The 5,864-nt window shown below is 32.5% G+C and overlaps 1 non-coding gene across 1 annotated transcript; it reads left to right on the forward strand.

Annotated features, from left to right (window-relative positions):
* Positions 1-504: 504 nt before the first annotated feature.
* TRNAR-UCU (transfer RNA arginine (anticodon UCU)) lies at positions 505-576 on the forward strand. The gene has a single exon. It is a non-coding gene; the product is annotated as a tRNA-Arg (tRNA).
* Positions 577-5,864: the final 5,288 nt, after the last annotated feature.

Genomic DNA, 5,864 nt, shown 5'->3' on the forward strand with positions numbered 1-5,864 from the left:
AAAAGCAAGATATTTGAAACCTATTCATACAAAAAGGCTGACATAGATGTTATGGGTCAATTTTTTTTATTGTCCATCTCTTCATTCCGTAAAGGAGCCGAATGAAACAAAAGTTTCACGTTCAGTTTTGAATTAGAGACGTTAAATCAAAATGATGAATCAACGTCGACTATAACCCTTAGCCTTCCAAGCTAACGATGCGGGTTCGATTCCCGCTACCCGCTTCTATTTTATTCTATTTAAATCTATCTTTTTTCTTCGAGAATGAATCTAGAATTCTTAAAGAATTTGTCAATTCTTCATTTTCATTTCTTAATTTAGTTTTAGTTATATATATTCAATTATATTCAATTGATTTTTCTTTTTTATTTTTTTTTTCTTTTATTCTAAATATTTGATTTATTTTATTTTTATAATTTCTAGAATTCTTTATATTTGTTTGATTCTTTAATCTTTTTAATAAGGTTTAGTTAAAAAGGTTAAAGAATCAAATATAAAATAGAAGCGTCCATTGTCTAATGGATAGGACAGAGGTCTTCTAAACCTTAGGTATAGGTTCAAATCCTATTGGACGCAAGTTGTTTGCATATCTAATTTCAACCTTGTCCTTCTATTTTTTTTGATTTATTACATTTTGATTCGAATTCATTATATATAATATTCAAATGAAATAAAAACATATTAAAAGATACTAATTATAAAAATTGGAAAATTGAATTACAAAATTATTTAATGATTCATCAATTTTTTTCTACTTGTTCCTGGAATAAAAAGAGTTCCATCTGTTCTTTAATAGCGTCCTTTAAAAGGGCTTCTGCTTCCCCAGTGAATGTCTTGGTAGAAGATATGATTTCTTTGAATTGAGGTTTATTCGTCTTTAAGTAAGCACGTAACTCAACAAGAAATTTCCTTACCTGTCCAATTTCTAATGAATCAAGATAACCATTCGTTCCGGTATAAATAGTTACTATCTGTTCTTCCACAGTAAGAGGAGCTGATTGGGATTGTTTAAGCAACTCGCGCAATCGTTGACCTCTTGCTAATTGATTTTGAGTAGCTTTATCTAGATCAGAAGCGAATTGTGCAAAAGCTTCTAATTCTGCGAATTGTGCTAATTCCAATTTTAATTTACCAGCTACTTGTTTCATGGCTTTGATTTGAGCCGCCGATCCAACTCTGGAAACTGAAATACCAACATTAATAGCGGGTCTTATTCCAGCATTGAATAGATCGGCCGATAAGAATATTTGGCCATCTGTAATGGAAATTACATTCGTAGGAATATAAGCTGAAACATCTCCCGATTGAGTTTCAACTATTGGTAAAGCAGTCATACTTCCTTCGCCTAACTGAGAACTTAATTTAGCGGCTCTTTCCAAAAGACGCGAATGTAAATAAAAAACATCCCCTGGATAAGCTTCGCGACCTGGTGGTCTTCGTAATAGAAGAGACATTTGCCGATAAGCCTGTGCTTGTTTGGAGAGATCGTCATAAATGATTAAAGTGTGACGTTCACGGTACATAAAATATTCAGCCAGAGCTGCTCCTGTATAAGGCGCGAGGTATTGTAATGTAGCTGGAGAATCCGCTGTTTCAGCTACTACAATAGTGTATTCCATTGCTCCTCTTTCTTGTAAGGTAGTCACCACTTGAGCCACAGAAGATGCTTTTTGACCAACAGCTACATAAACACATATTACATTTTGTCCCTGTTGATTGAGAATTGTATCTGTGGCTACTGCTGTTTTACCTGTTTGTCTATCTCCAATAATTAATTCTCGCTGGCCCCGTCCTATGGGGATCATCGAATCAATAGCAATAAGTCCTGTTTGGAGAGGCTCATATACCGAACGTCTTGAAATAATACCGGGAGCGGGAGATTCTATTAATCGAGATTCCGAAGCTGAAATTTCTCCTCGACCGTCAATTGGTTTAGCCAGGGCATTTATAACACGACTCAAATAAGCTTCACTTACAGGTATCTGAGCAATTCTTCCTGTTGCTTTTACTGAACTTCCCTCTTGTATCAGCAAACCATCACCCATTAATACAACACCAACATTTTTTGATTCCAAATTCAAAGCAATGCCTATAGTACCTTCTTCAAATTCCACCAATTCACCCGCCATTACTTCATCAAGACCATAAATACGAGCAATACCATCGCCTACTTGAAGTACGGTACCAGTATTTACAATTTTTACTTCTGTATTATATTGCTCAATGCGTTCACGGATAATTTTACTAATTTCATCTGCACGAATGGTTACCATGAAAATATCTTAAATTTATTTTTTATAAGAAAAAAATGATGCCTATACTCTATTGTATAATAGAAAGCCTAATCAGTTATTTTTTTATTTCATCATCCCAAACATGCCAATATTAGCACTAACAGTACGTAAATGTAACTCGTTGTTCAAGCAACTATTTAGAGTTCCTAGAGCTCCCTGTAAGGCTTGTTGTAAAACCCGCTGTCGAACTTGATTAATAACTCTTTGTTGTTCAAAATCAATAGCTTCGTTTTTGTAATTTTCTAATTGTTCCAAAGTCGTATAAATTGAATTAATTAAATTCAATTTTTCTCGTTTGATCTCAGAATAGCCATTCACCCGAAACAGATCTGCTTCTGTTTCAACTTTCCTTAAGCGGGCCTGGGCTTTTTCGAGCTGTTCAATGGCGTTTTCCTGTAATTCTTCTGAGTTTCGAATAGTTCTCCAGATTTTCTGTTTTCGATTATCTAATAAATCACGTAATGAAAGTAGACTCTCTTTCCATCCATTTCAAAATGTCTATGATCTCTTCCCGAACCAAACATGAATCTTTCGATTCATTTGGCTCTCACACTCAATTACTTATCGGAAATTTACCAATTTTTTATGTAATGAGCCTATCCTCTCTTCTCTATTCAAAGTGAAAACAATTACCAATATAAGACTAGAATATTCGGAGGACTCTTTTGACCAAACAAATATATGTCAACAAAGTTGTTTTTTTATTCAAATCCAAAGACTTCTTTTGAATTTATACATAGGTCATCCATCGATTACGCATCGTACAAAGGGGAGGTTTAAATTCACCCGTTTTTTATTTCTCGCCATAAATAGGATTCAAGCCATTTTTTTTATCGACATGAGTGTTTTATATCGAAAAAAAATCGAATAATTTTTTTGAAACCGTTTCCTTTCTGTATTAATATAGCGGTAGAAAGAGTACTACACTGCGTATAGACTTCAAACTCTTTTTAACCATGGTAATAGTCCAAAATTTTTGGTAAATAGAGAATCAAAGTGGATTACCAATAAAGCGCGAAATGCTATGGTTCTTTAAGATTTTTCTTAATTTATTCAAAAAAGAAAATGAATTCAGAAGTAATTCGCGGGATTCTGCACATTTTCTTAATTCTAACTAAACTAAAAAGTGCAGTTTGGTTAAATCCAATTTATTCTTTGAAATAAACAACTCGCACACACTCCCTTTCCAAAAAAAACCAGTAGACCTAACACTACACTAAGATTTATTGGATTTGTTGCTAAAATATCGGTATTAAACACGAAACTTCCGGCGGATGGCCAGGAGCCCAAACAAAGGAAAGAATCGGTTATATTTTTCATATGATCTCATCTCCTCTTATGAATAGACTAATTATCTTTCTAATATTCCTATTAGATAGATAATATAATAATCTAATTGGAATATATAATTATAGAATTTGATATAATTTGGATTGGTCAATCAATTGGAAGATTCCCTAAAAGAATGATACTTCTTAGAATTAGATACCAGTTCTTTTATCAATTGCAAAATCTATCTAGTTTGAACACTTTCAAAAAATTATCTTAAAAGAAATAAAATAAAAGAGGGGTTCATTGGACTAAACAAAAAGAAGAAAGAGGGTGAATAAGTATGTGAATACCTTTCAATTAGTCCTTCTCCTGTGTTCTTATCCGAACAGATAAAGAATTGTAGGAGTGAATTATTAATATAATTCGAAAAAGGAAGTCCACATATGTATTTTTATCTTTTTAGGATTAAACAAAAGGATTAGCAAATAAAAGTGCTAATGCTACAACCAGCCCGTAAATTGTTAAAGCTTCCATAAAAGCCAGACTAAGTAATAAAGTACCCCGTATTTTTCCCTCTGCCTCTGGTTGTCGTGCAATCCCCTCTACAGCTTGCCCTGCGGCAGTGCCTTGACCAACCCCAGGTCCAATAGAAGCAAGCCCTACGGCCAATCCAGCAGCAATAACAGAAGCGGCAGAAATAATTGGATTCATGAGAATTTCCTCGTAACCTACATATAAAAGAAAGAAATAGTTAATGATATAATCGACTAATAAATTCTGACTTCATTTTTCAATTACCAAGACTTTTTCAGTTAAAGTAATTAATAAAAATAAGAATTAAAAATTGAAAATAATAGTTATTAAACGAATTACTTCGAGATTTCTTTTTTCGTCTCGAACTACATAGTTTTGGGGGTGAATCTGTATAATCTTTGTTCTTCTCTTACCTTAATTTTGGAATCATTCTTTGAATTCTTCGTTTTTTTATACAATTTCTTTAGTTTTTTAATTTTCAATTCACAATTAGAGCTGAAACGCAAGGACTTTGCTTTTCTATCCCTATAGAAATTGACAGTAATAGCGAGGCCTTTTTTATATAGAAAAGATTAGTTATTTCAGATATATGGTTAGTTCATATAAAACTAGTTCATCTATAATATCATATCACATATACATAGGTTTCTTCTATGCTGTAAACTAATTTTCTTTGTGTTTTAGATTCAATCGAAATTGAAATTCATTCTTTGAAACCTAAAAAACCTTGACTGATCCCCTCACTTCTATTTTTTTTATCATGTTTTTTTTTAAGCTCCCCTTCCCTCTTTTCTTATTCTCTTATCCCATATGGATACAATCAATCTAAATAAATTCATTCGATTTCATTAATGTTTCAAAGAAATATAGGAAATTGGGTGATCTAAATGTTTTTAATTATCTTTTGATCAATTGTTGAATTAAATGTGAATCAAACGAGAATCTACTAACATTCTATATAGTATCTTTTTATCACACATTGTAAACGTAAATATCATACAGAATTCTAATTCTAGCTATTCATTTTTTTTGAATATCCAAACTAATATATACTAATCGAATAGATCTATCTATATCTATCTATATATCTATAGATAGATGTTTATTTTGTAGATTCTATTGAGCCACAATATATGTGTGGCAAGCTAAACAAAAAAGACTATTTTTGAGAAAACTAGTCAATGATGGCCTTCAATGGATTCACCTATATAAGCCGCAGCTAAAGTAGCAAAAATGAGAGCTTGAATACCGCTTGTGAATAATCCAAGGAACATGACAGGTATAGGAACTACTAAAGGTACTAAAGAAACAAGAACAACAACTACTAATTCATCAGCTAATATATTTCCGAAAAGTCGAAAACTAAGGGATAAGGGTTTTGTGAAATCTTCTAATATGTTAATCGGTAAAAGGATTGGAGTTGGTTGGATGTATTTACTAAAATAAGCTAATCCTTTTTTTGAAAGACCCGCATAGAAATATGCAACTGATGTAAGTAAAGCTAATGCAACGGTAGTATTTATATCATTTGTGGGTGCAGCTAACTCCCCATGAGGTAATTGGATGATTTTCCAAGGTAAAAGAGCCCCTGACCAATTAGAAACAAAAATAAATAGAAACAAAGTTCCAATAAAAGGAACCCACGGACCATATTCTTCTCCAATCTGAGTTTTGCTCACGTCTCGAATGAATTCAAGAACATATTCAAATAAATTCTGACCGAAAGTGGGAATGGTTTGCAGATTTCGAATAACTAGAATGGCT

This window comes from Vigna unguiculata, unplaced genomic scaffold (assembly GCF_037176805.1).
Source record: "Vigna unguiculata cultivar grain cowpea cultivar isolate G323 ecotype 2 unplaced genomic scaffold, ASM3717680v1 ptg000117l, whole genome shotgun sequence".
Classification (NCBI taxonomy): domain Eukaryota; kingdom Viridiplantae; phylum Streptophyta; class Magnoliopsida; order Fabales; family Fabaceae; genus Vigna; species Vigna unguiculata.